At 42.8% G+C, this 12,082-nt stretch overlaps 1 protein-coding gene across 3 annotated transcripts in view; it reads left to right on the plus strand.

The window, feature by feature from the left end:
* LOC123764055 (aprataxin and PNK-like factor) overlaps positions 1-12,082 on the plus strand; it is a 61,916-nt gene that overhangs the window by 19,203 nt on the left and 30,631 nt on the right. The gene's annotated exons all lie outside the window — the stretch shown is intronic.

Raw genomic sequence — 12,082 nt, forward strand, 5'->3', positions numbered from 1 at the left:
GCTCGTTCACGAGTAACTTTAGGCTTTTCTGTGGGGAGGCACTCCAGGCTTTTGTACATTATATTCATACACATCTGTAGGGAATTTAATTGCGAACACAATGATACCAAAACGAACGACGTAGCGCGAGAATTAAGGTGAAAAAAATGGAATGAGTATACACATTTTACTGATTTTGTGCGCTCACAGGTAACTTTTGCAGACTTTAGGCTTTGCTGTTGGGGGGGTCACGCTAGGCTTTTGGACATTATATTCATATGCACCTGTAGGGAATTTAATTGTGAACACAATGACACCAAAACGAACGAAGTAGCACGAAAATAAGGTGAGAAAGCGGAAACGAGTACAGTATCCACTCAATTTAACGGCCTATATGGGGCTGTACCCTAGTCGTTATTTCCGGAGCTCCGTTATTTCCGAAGTTAAGTCGGGTCGGGTAATTTTTCAAGTAACATTCAGGTAGGATATATTTTATACTGTATAACTAAAATTAAATAAAGCTCATTGTGTAATTGCATTCCAATTTAGTGCATGGCCGACGATTAAGCCAGTTGCTGGCTGCTGCATGGATGATGTGTGAACACGCTCTGATCAAGTCCAGATGGGTGGGAAAAAATTGATTCATTCCTTTGTATTGCAAAATATTTCATGTATCAATCAGTGAGTTAATATTGTCTTAATAAAATTTTAGAGATGTGTTTTGATTTACCCTGAACAGTGCAGGTAATGTATTTTTAATGTTACGACACAGGCTGTGGCGGCCATGCCATAACAATGGCGATCGAGCCTTGTCACTGAGAGCTAGCCAAGACGAAATATTTTGAGCTCACCTTTTCTCTGCTGACGATAGAATATACATTTGCAGAGACTAATATGTAGCTTTTGTTGAAAAAAAAAATTAATATCTTGTAATACTATAATAAAATTGGTAAATTGACTTACTTTTAATGAAGCTGAAGATTACGAAGCTGTGATGATTATGTCATCCTATGCAGCGCTTGTTTTATATTGTTTATATTGTATACAGGGTACATACTGTATGTACACTTATTTTCAGGCACTCACTTCACACAACAGCTAGGCTTACTACAGAGCACCACTTGGTTTCCGAACCCCTTGGGGACGAGACCCGTCGGTTAACATGTAAGTTCGTATACGAGAAATAGAGGGGAAAAAATAAACTAGAAATGTAAAAACAAATTTTTCCGAAAAAATTTACGAAAAAACTCTAGGGGAAAAAATCGACAGGTTCAAAGCGTAAATGCGACTGTGTTTTGTTTGTACTCACCAATAAGTGAAGTCCTGATCCGCTTTATAAAAGTCCTTAATTGTTCCTAACTGATTATTAAGACGTCTGGCAAACATCCTCTGGATGTTTCCTGCCAGCCTGCAGTCACATCCTGCCTAAAATATACGATGATGTACTGTACATTTAAGAAACAAATCTGGGTCACAGGTCTGTGGAGTGTGGTTAGGCTTACGGAGTCAGCCGGTCCCTCCCCCACCACCAACACACCTCCCCCTCTCCCCCCACCCCAAACCCATACACACACACACACACTCAAAGGTCACGTGGTTCATGGTTCACTTCAACACCCATATATCGCTTCCTGCCTGCCTGCCTCCTTCCCAGCCTGCAAGCCTGCCTGCCTGCCTGCCTCCTTCCCAGCCTGCAAGCCTGCCTGCAAGCCTGCCTGCCTGCCTGCCTCCTTCCCAGCCTGCAAGCCTGTCTGCCTGCCTGCCTCCTTCCCAGCCTGCAAGCCTGCCTGCCTGCCTGCCTGCCTCCTTCCCAGCCTGCAAGCCTGCCTGCCTGCCTGCCTCCTTCCCAGCCTGCAAGCCTGTCTGCCTGCCTGCCTCCTTCCCAGCCTGCAAGCCTGCCTGCCTGCCTGCCTCCTTCCCAGCCTGCAAGCCTGCCTGCCTCCTTCCCAGCCTGCAAGCCTGCCTGCCTGCCTGCCTCCTTCCCAGCCTGCAAGCCTGCCTGCCTCCTTCCCAGCCTGCCTGCCTGCCTGCCTCCTTCCCAGCCTGCAAGCCTGCCTGCCTGCCTCCTTCCCAGCCTGCAAGCCTGCCTGTCTGCCTGCCTCCTTCCCAGCCTGCAAGCCTGCCTGCCTGCCTGCCTCCTTCCCAGCCTGCAAGCCTGCCTGCCTCCTTCCCAGCCTGCAAGCCTGCCTGCCTGCCTGCCTCCTTCCCAGCCTGCAAGCCTGCCTGCCTGCCTGCCTCCTTCCCAGCCTGCAAGCCTGCCTGCCTGCCTGCCTCCTTCCCAGCCTGCCTGCCTCCTTCCCAGCCTGCCAGCCTGCTTCCTTTCCAGCCTGCCAGCCTGCTTCCTTTCCAGCCAGCCTGCCTCCCTCCCTGCCATCATGCTAACGGGTAGTGTGTGTTAGGCTTATCTTCGGGAATGAGCCGGTCTCGCCCCCACCACCAACAAACCACCCGCCCCCCTACATCCCATCTCTCAAGGTCACGCGGTTCAACCGCGACTACCACTCACTCCCTGCTGCGCCTGCCTGCCTGCCTGTGCCTGCCAGCCTGCCTTTCCCTCCCTAATTCTCACTACTTCCATCCCTTCCTGCCTACCTCCTAGCACCTCTCCCTACCTCCCCCTCCCTCTTAGCATCTCTCCCTACCTCCTAACATCTCTCCCTACCTCCCCCTCCCTCCTAGCATCTCTCTCTCCCCCTCTCTCACTGATTCTCCCCCCCCCCCTCATTCATACTGCCTCCCACCTAAACTCCATCGTCCATCCACCCACCAGTCAGCCATCACTGATGCAATGCGTGCATTTGGAGCCAACATGGTGCACAGATGTTTCTTGATTGTGCAGATATGTAAAACAAAAGCACAGAATGAACATTCCAGCCTTATGGCAATTCAAAATAATAGGAATAATAGGCCGTGAATCTGTGAAGTCACAGCGGGCAAACTGGACCATCGCCCACCCACCACCACAAGCCGGCGTGACGCTTGGTGGACCCCTTCCTACCCGAACTTTGTTCGGGTAGCATGACTCCCCAACCCCAATCGGGAAACTGGAAGTTTCGGATAACTAAAGTTCGGAAACCAAGTGGTGCTCTGTACTAATTCACATGAGTTCTAATTCTACTTCACTATTGACAATTATTTCTACTGTATATTTACACTGTACAGTATCTTTTTGTCTAGGCTTAATTAATCATTAACACTTACAATACTGTACTCTATCAACACTTTTTACACTAATTTATATGCCTTTCAATCATATTTTATATCGTTAGTGGATGACTTGTCACGACTTGTTGGTGGGAATTCAGCATCGGCGGGTGCAACATGGCTTGTAGAGCATTCGTTGCTGGCGGATGTTCCACGACTTGTCGATGGGAATTCAGCATCGGCGGGTGCAGCATGGCTTGTAGAGCATTCATTGCTGGCGGATGTTCCACGTCTTGTCGATGGGAATTCAGCATCGGCGGGTGCAGCATGGCTTGCAGAGCATTCATTGCTGGCGGATGCTCCACGACTTGTCGATGGTAATTCAGCATCGACGGGTGCAGCATCGCTTGTCGACGAAGATTTTTCACGAACTGTTGAAATCATGAATTTATCTATTTTTGTCTGAATCTGATTTTCTCTGGCTAACGTTTTGAGACATTGCTTTAAGGCTGTAAGGTGTACATACAAATTTCCAATAACCTCATGTTTACTTTTTATTGAATATTCAATGAGTTCCTCAACTTGTTCCAATCTTTTCTGATATCCGACACCTCTAGGCAGAGCCTCACCAACATCGTCCGAGTCATCAGAGTCATTTCCGAGAACACTTTGCGCAATCTGTTCTTCAGTTAACAATTCATAACCAGGATCGTAATCATTTTCTAACCATTCATTGATGTCATTCACTTGTACACCCTGACCAGCTTGGAGCAACATTGTTCGGATCGTTTCTTCAAACCCTTCAAAATCATTGGCTTCATTTTCAAAACCTTCGAATTCACTATCAGATACTGCTGCTTCACATCTAGGCCTCTCTGTTAACAGTTTCTTCCATGAATTTGTTAGTGTGGTTTCTTTCACTTTATTCCAAAGCCTAGCCCAGTGGAATATTGCTTCCCTGATTGTGTACTTTTTTAGATTTTCTAGTGTTCTTTGAGCCCTTGTATCCTTTCCTGTCAATTCATCTTCCTCGCTAGGTAAAACAACTAAAACATCTTCAAGCATTGCTGTTTGGTACATACGTTTAGCAGCAAGGATAACACCTTGGTCCATGGGCTGGATCAAGGATGTTGTGTTTGGTGGAAGTGCCATGCATTTTATTCTGCCATCCCTTGAAATTAACTTGCTAATGGGATGAGCAGGGGCATTATCTAGCAGCAACAATGCCTTAACCTAACTGGCCTTTATTCCACATTTGTTGATCTGGAATTCTCTGACTTCTTTGCAAAAGTGGTTTTCAAACCAGTCCGTAAATATTGTTTGATTAAACCATGATTTCTTGGAATTGTAATATATTACGGGTAATGCCTGCATTATATTTTTTAAGGCTCGAGGATTTTTTTGACTTGCCTACCACGGCACATTTTGTCCTGTGAGAGGCATCAGCATTAGCACAGAGCAAGACTGAGAGCCGTTCCTTGCTTATCTTTCGTCCAGGAATATTTTCCTGCATCCTACTGGTTAAGGATGTACTTGGTACATCTCGCCACATAAACCCAGTCTCGTCAGCATTATATACTTGATATTTGCTTAAATTATTACTGACAATGTACTCGTTTAATTTAGCCTTGAATGAATCAACATTAGTGGGATCAACACTTGACGCCTCACCAGAATTTTTTTTGGTGTTTGAAATGTTATGCCGAACCTTATATCTTCCAACCCACCCATCACTTGCATTGAAATCTTTTATACCTAATTGAATGGCAAGTTTACTTGCTGCAACTTTAAGCTCTTCAAATCTTATTGCCATGCCAATTGTGCGGTGCTGAATAAACCACTTATACACTGCAGCATCCAATTGTGGATACTGACCAGACTTTACTGTTTTTCTCGAACATGCAGCACCAGAAGTAGCACACTCTGAGGTGAGCTGGAGGAGGCAGGAGTCACACTGCAGCAAGCTCCTGGAAATATCGAATTACCTAAGTATTGGGAACAGGTTGAGGGCTACAGTGGTGTCCTGGGTTACATAAAGGTTCAGGGAAGGATAAAAGCAAATAAAATACAATAAACAAGTAAAAGTGAGTGAAAATAGCTGAGTGGAAAAGTTTGTTTTGGTCTAGAACAAAAACAAAGATGGCCGCCGCCACCACCCCCACTGATACCTGGTTGATGGGGTTCTGGGAGTTCTTCTACTCCCCAAGCCCGGCCCGAGGCCAGGCTCGACTTGTGAGAGTTTGGTCCACCAGGCTGTTGCTTGGAGCGGCCCGCAGGCCCACATACCCACCACAGCCCGGTTGGTCCGGCACTCCTTGGAGGAATAAATCTAGTTTCCTCTTGAAAATGTCCACGGTTGTTCCGGCAATATTTCTTATGCTTGCTGGGAGGACACACTGAGAATGTAGACACACCAACAGATGATGGTTTCAAAGGATTCTCAACACAAGATATAAGGAAAGGAGGTGTTCTTGGCAGGTTAGAGATAATTGAGGATATGCAAAAGAAGTATGAAGAAAAAGTGCTTAAATTGGAAGAGGACAATGGAGCTCTTTGGAGTGAGCTTTGCACTCTAAAAGGGAGTATGCTTCAACAAGGTAAGATTATTACTGCATTAACAGACAAGGTAACAAATCAGGAGGAGCAAATCAAGGAACTAGTGAAAGAAAATGAGGCGTGGAAAGTGAAGCGTGGTGACTTTGAAGAAATAAACAAGAAAATAGACTCATATGGTGAACAACTCCAAGCAAGCCTAAGGGCTAACATAGAGTTAGGTAAGGATCTCCAACTGGAAACTTCACTGACAACTCACATAGAGGAGGTGAATAAAGAACTAGAAAAGTATAAAGAAGAAATAAAAGCGACATATGCTGAAGTTGTAAAAGAGAAAGAGACTATCAAAGAAGTGTGTTCGGAAGTCAAAACCAGAAATGACCAACAAGAAGCAGAAATTAGGCAAGCAATTAGGAAAGAACTGGTTACCAACAGTAAACTGGTACAAAACACTGCAGATAGAACTAAGTCCATAATCATTTTTGGATGTTTAGAGAAGGAAATTTCATCTAGGGTGGACCGAGTGGCAGAAGAGATGAAAATCATAGAGAAAATAGTAGGTTTAGGAGAAGGCTCAAAGGAAAATGTCAGTGATTTTAGAAGAATAGGAAAATATGAAAAAGAAAAGAACCGCCCCTTAAGGGTGACGTTTAATGGAGTGAAAAACATGATGGAAGTGCTAAGAAATGCCAGGAAACTGCAGAGTGATGAGGTTGGCAAATTTTGGTCAATAAGACAAGACCTCTCCAAGGAAGACAGAGAAAAGCTGAAAATGAACCTAATTGAGGCAAAACGTCTAAATGGGGATAGAAATGAAGAAGACAGAAATTCTTTTTTTTACAAAGTGACAGGGACTGGAAAGCTTGTGAAATGGTACATAAAAACAAAGCAACAAGATCAGTAGTGGAAGGGGGAGTAAAGAGCAAAGGAAAAGGGAACATGTTCCTGAAAATTGTATATACCAACATAGATGGAGTGAGGTCAAAAACTTTGGAGTTGCAAGATATAATCCAGCTTAGGGTCCCAGATATTGTTGCACTATCAGAGACGAAACTTGAAGGAAATATAATAAATGAAGTCATATTCCCAAGAGGCTACTCAGTTTGGAGACGTGACAGGAAAACTAGGAAGGGAGGAGGAGTGGCTGTACTGGTGAAAAAACACCTGAAGGTAAAAGAGTTAATATTTGAAAACCCTCGAGATATTGACATAATGGCATTGCAGGTCTGGAATCAGGATGATAAGCTGATAATTGTAAATACCTACAGCCCACCAGCAAGCAACACATGGACAAAGGAAGAACTGGATGACAAACGAGAGGGCCTCATAATGGTCATGAGAGATATTATTGTACAAGCAGATAAAGATAAATCACGACTGTTGATACTGGGGGACTTCAACTTTAGAGCAATAGACTGGGAGGCCTATGAAGCAAGAACGGAGGACTTTTTGACATGCAGATTTGTGAACCTCATTCTGGAGACATTCTTGTATCAACACATAAAGCAAGCCACAAGAATGAGGGAAGGAGATGTACCGTCAGTACTGGATCTAGTATTCACCAGGAAAGAAGAAGAGATTTTTGACATCCAGTACCTTCCTCCCTTGGGAAAGAGTGATCACGTCCTGTTAGACATTAAATATGCTTTAAGATATCATCTAGAAGAAAATGGGGACATTGAAACAGTTGATAAACTCGATTTAAGGAGAGGCAACTATGGGGAACTTCGAAATGTTTTTAATGAGTGTAATTGGACAGAATTGTTGCTAGGCAGGGAAGTAAATGAAATGTATGCCAAATTTTTAAAACTATACGAGGAAGGCACACAAACATTCATACCAAAACAGAGATGCAGGGCCAGAAAACAGGATTGGTTCGACAGAAATTGTGAGAGGGCAAGAGACCAAAAGACACAAAAATGGAATCAGTATAGGAAGAGGCCAAACCCCCAAACATACCAGCGATACAAAGATGCGAGAAACAATTATACAGCAGTAAGGAGAGAGGCAGAAAGAAATTTTGAAAAAGGGATAGCAGATAAATGTAAAACAGAACCGGGCCTATTCTACAAATTCATAAACAACAAATTGCAGGTAAAGGATAATATCCAGAGGTTGAAAATGGGAAACAGATTCACGGAAAATGAAAAGGAAATGTGTGAAACATTAAATGAAAAGTTCCAAAGTGTGTTTGTACAAAATGAAATTTTCAGAGAACCAGACACAATAAGAATTCCAGAGAACAACATAGAGCGGATAGAGGTGTCTAGAGATGAAGTGGAAAATATGCTAAAGGAGCTCGGTAAGAACAAAGCAGCTGGCCCAGATGGCGTTTCACCATGGGTTCTGAGAGAATGTGCATCTGAGCTCAGCATTCCACTTCACCTAATCTTTCAGGCATCCCTGTGTACAGGAATCGTAGCAGACGTGTGGAAACAGGCTAACATAATTCCAATCTACAAAAGTGGCAGCAGGGAAGACCCCATCAATTATAGACCTGTATCATTGACAAGTGTAATAGTGAAAGTATTGGAAAAGCTAATCAAAACTAAATGGGTAGAACACCTGGAGAGAAATGATATAATATCAGACAGACAGTATGGTTTTCGATCTGGAAGATCCTGTGTATCAAATTTACTCAGTTTCTATGATCGAGCCACAGAGATATTACAGGAAAGAGATGGTTGGGTTGACTGCATCTATCTGGACCTAAAAAAGGCTTTCGACAGAGTTCCACATAAGAGGTTGTTCTGGAAACTGGAAAATATTGGAGGGGTGACAGGTAAGCTTCTATCATTTGGATGAAAAATGTTCTGACTGATAGAAAAATGAGGGCAGTAATCAGAGGCAATGTATCGGAATGGAGAAATGTCACAAGTGGAGTACCACAGGGTTCAGTTCTTGCACCAGTGATGTTTATTGTGTACATAAATGATCTACCAGTTGGTATACAGAATTATATGAACATGTTTGCTGATGATGCTAAGATAATAGGAAGGATAAGAAATTTAGATGATTGTCATGCCCTTCAAGAAGACCTGGACAAAATAAGTATATGGAGCACCACCTGGCAAATGGAATTTAATGTTAATAAATGTCATGTTATGGAATGTGGAATAGGAGAACATAGACCCCATACAACCTATATATTATGTGAGAAATCTTTAAAGAATTCTGATAAAGAAAGAGATCTAGGGGTGGTTCTAGATAGTGTGACGGTAACGCGTTGGTGTTCGGCTGTTCAAAGCTAGGGGTATGGCCTCGTCACATAGTATTAAAAAAAAATAGAAAATCTGGAACTTCGTCTGTGGTAAGGTAAGGAGAAGACACACAAAACACAAGTAAATTTTAACAATGGAATTTTAATTACGTTAAAGAAATAAAACATGAATAAAATGGACAAACAAATTCGTATAATAAAATCAATCAATCAAAATAATAAGAATAATTAAATGACACAATGAAAAGTTACGTTAAGACAAAATAACAAGAAGTGCAATATACAAGTATATGAAAGGTGCTGGAATATTGGCTTTAAGCTATCACCTCTCTCAATATACGTACGCTAAAGCTTACGTCTAGCAGGGAGAAGTGTTAACTGTGAAAGCACGGAATATTCTGAGGACTGAGGTCGTGGCGGCCCCAGACATCAAGTAGTATGGGGGGGTGGAGTGCAGTTGCAGCCCGACCGGCGACCAATCAAAGGAGCCGGCAGCAAGACGGGTAGTTTGGCGGTTTGAGTCTGAGCAGGTGTTCCTGGCTGCATACGTTTTGCACTCTGGCAAACCTTGGAGATGTTGTTGTCGTTGTTGGACATTTCTTCCATAGTAGTTTTATATAGTTGTATCGACGTAATTGTGGAGGGAAGAGCAGGCTCAATCTCTTGAAGGAGATTATCGTCACAATAGAAAACTATCACCTGAGGACCACATAAAGAATATTGTGCAAGGAGCCTATGCGATGCTTTCTAACTTCAGAATTGCATTTAAATACATGGATGGCGATATACTAAAGAAATTGTTCGTGACTTTTGTTAGGCCAAAGCTAGAATATGCAGTTGTTGTGTGGTGCCCATATCTTAAGAAGCACATCAACAAACTGGAAAAGGTGCAAAGACATGCTACGAAGTGGCTCCCAGAACTGAAGGGCAAGAGCTACGAGGAGAGGTTGGAAGCATTAAACATGCCAAAACTAGAAGACAGAAGAAAAAGAGGTGATATGATCACTACATACAAAATAGTAACAGGAATTGATAAAATCGACAGGGAAGGATTCCTTAGACCTGGCACTTCAAGAACAAGAGGTCATAGATTTAAACTAGCTAAACACAGATGCCGAAGAAATATAAGAAAATTCACCTTCGCAAATAGAGTGGTAGACGGTTGGAACAAGTTAAGTGAGAAGGTGGTGGAGGCCAAGACCGTCAGTAGTTTCAAAGCGTTATATGACAAAGAGTGCTGGGAAGACGGGACACCACGAGCGTAGCTCTCATCCTGTAACTACACTTAGGTAATTACACTTAGGTAATTGCTCTGTTGTGCTCACATATTTTAATAGAGTATCCTTCTGTTTCTTGATGTCACTTACTGTACTTTTCCCGATGTTAAACTCTACTGCTGCTCGTGCATGAGAATATCCTTTATCAAGTTTCTTAATTAACTCCAGCTTCTGTGCAACCGTCAGGCGCTTCCTTTGGGTAACTTTTGACATTTTGTAAATTAAAAAGATCACAATTACAGTACAGTAATATCCTTCACAATTGAAGCTAGCCGCGCGAGTTCACACTAAACAATGGGAACACATGGCCCGGCGGAGTACATTCTAGGTCCGTGGGAAAAAAAATACCTAGTGCCTATACAGTACTATAAAAGGTATTTAATAAGAAAACAAAGACTTTTGCTTAATAAAAACTGTTTCAAAATATTTTATTAATAATAATTTACAATTTTCTTCATTAAAGTGAATCATTTTAAAAGAAAATTAAGATGTAATATATGACTCTGGACGATCCAGGTCGGTGGCCTGGTCGCCACGCGAGGGGACGCTGATGCCACAACAAACCCAATACCGACCGTCGGTAATATCGACCGCAGACCGGTATAGCAGGCTCCAGATACCGGTCTGCCAAACCGGTCGTTAATACCGGCAGATCGGTATAAAAGAGGCCGTTAAATTGAGTGGATACTGTATACACATTTAGGCGTCGCCGCGTGCTTGCCCGCACGCTCGCCCGCATGTTGGGTCCATGATCTCTAAGTTGACCGCGCGCGTGTTGGGTGAGCGATAGTGTTAACGTGGTCCTCGGGTGACATTTTTCTATCTAGAACCACCCCTAGATCCCTTTCTTTGTCGAAATTCTTTAAAAATTTCTCACATAATTTATAGGTTGCGTGGGGTCTATGTTCTCCAATTCCACATTCCATAACATGGCATTTATTCACATTAAATTCCATTTGCCAAGTAGGACTCCATATACTTATTTTGTCCAGGTCTTCTTGAAGGGCATGACAATCATCTAAGTTTCTTATCCTTCCTATTATCTTAGCATCATCAGCAAACATGTTCATATAATTCTGTATTCCATCTGGTAGATCATTTATGTCAACAATAAACATCACCGGTGCAAGAACTGAACCCTGTGGTACTCCACTTGACATTTCTCCAGTCCGATACATTGCCTCTGATTACTGCCCTCATTTTTCTATCAGTCAGAATTTTTTTTTTCCATCCATGTTAGAAGCTTACCTGTCACCCCTCCAATATTTTCCAGTTTCCAGAACAACCTCTTATATGGAACTCTGTCAAAAGCCTTTTTTAGGTCCAGATAGATGCAGTCAACCCAACCATCTCTTTCCTGTAAAATCTCTGTGGCTCGAGCATAGAAACTGAGTAAATTCGATACACAGGATCTTCCAGATCGAAAACCATACTGTCTGTCTGATATTATATCATTTCTCTCCAGGTGTTCTACCCATTTAGTTTTTATTATTTTTTCCCATATTTTGACTATTACACTTGTCAATGATACAGGTCTATAATTGAGGGGGTCTTCCCTGCTGCCACTTTTGTATTTTGGAACTATGTTAGCCTTTTTCTACACATCTACTATGACTCCTGTACACAGGTAGGTCTGAAAAAGGTGGTACTGTATCCGAGACTGTCCATGATTATATCTTCATTGTTTTTGAAGATCAGAACTAGGACATTTTTGTTTCTAGTTGACTCTGCTATCTGCTGGTTGAGCAAATTTTTTTTGCAGAATCAAGTAGCTCTCTGACCTGTGGCTGGTTATTTCAGGGTTGATTTCTTGGTATAACATTATTGTTTCCTATTTGGCATCTTAGCCTGGGGAGGAGGTATCCGTGCATGTGATTTGGGCTGTGCTGTTGCCTGCCGATTCCACTTA

This window comes from Procambarus clarkii, chromosome 23, assembly GCF_040958095.1.
Source record: "Procambarus clarkii isolate CNS0578487 chromosome 23, FALCON_Pclarkii_2.0, whole genome shotgun sequence".
Classification (NCBI taxonomy): Eukaryota; Metazoa; Arthropoda; class Malacostraca; order Decapoda; family Cambaridae; genus Procambarus; species Procambarus clarkii.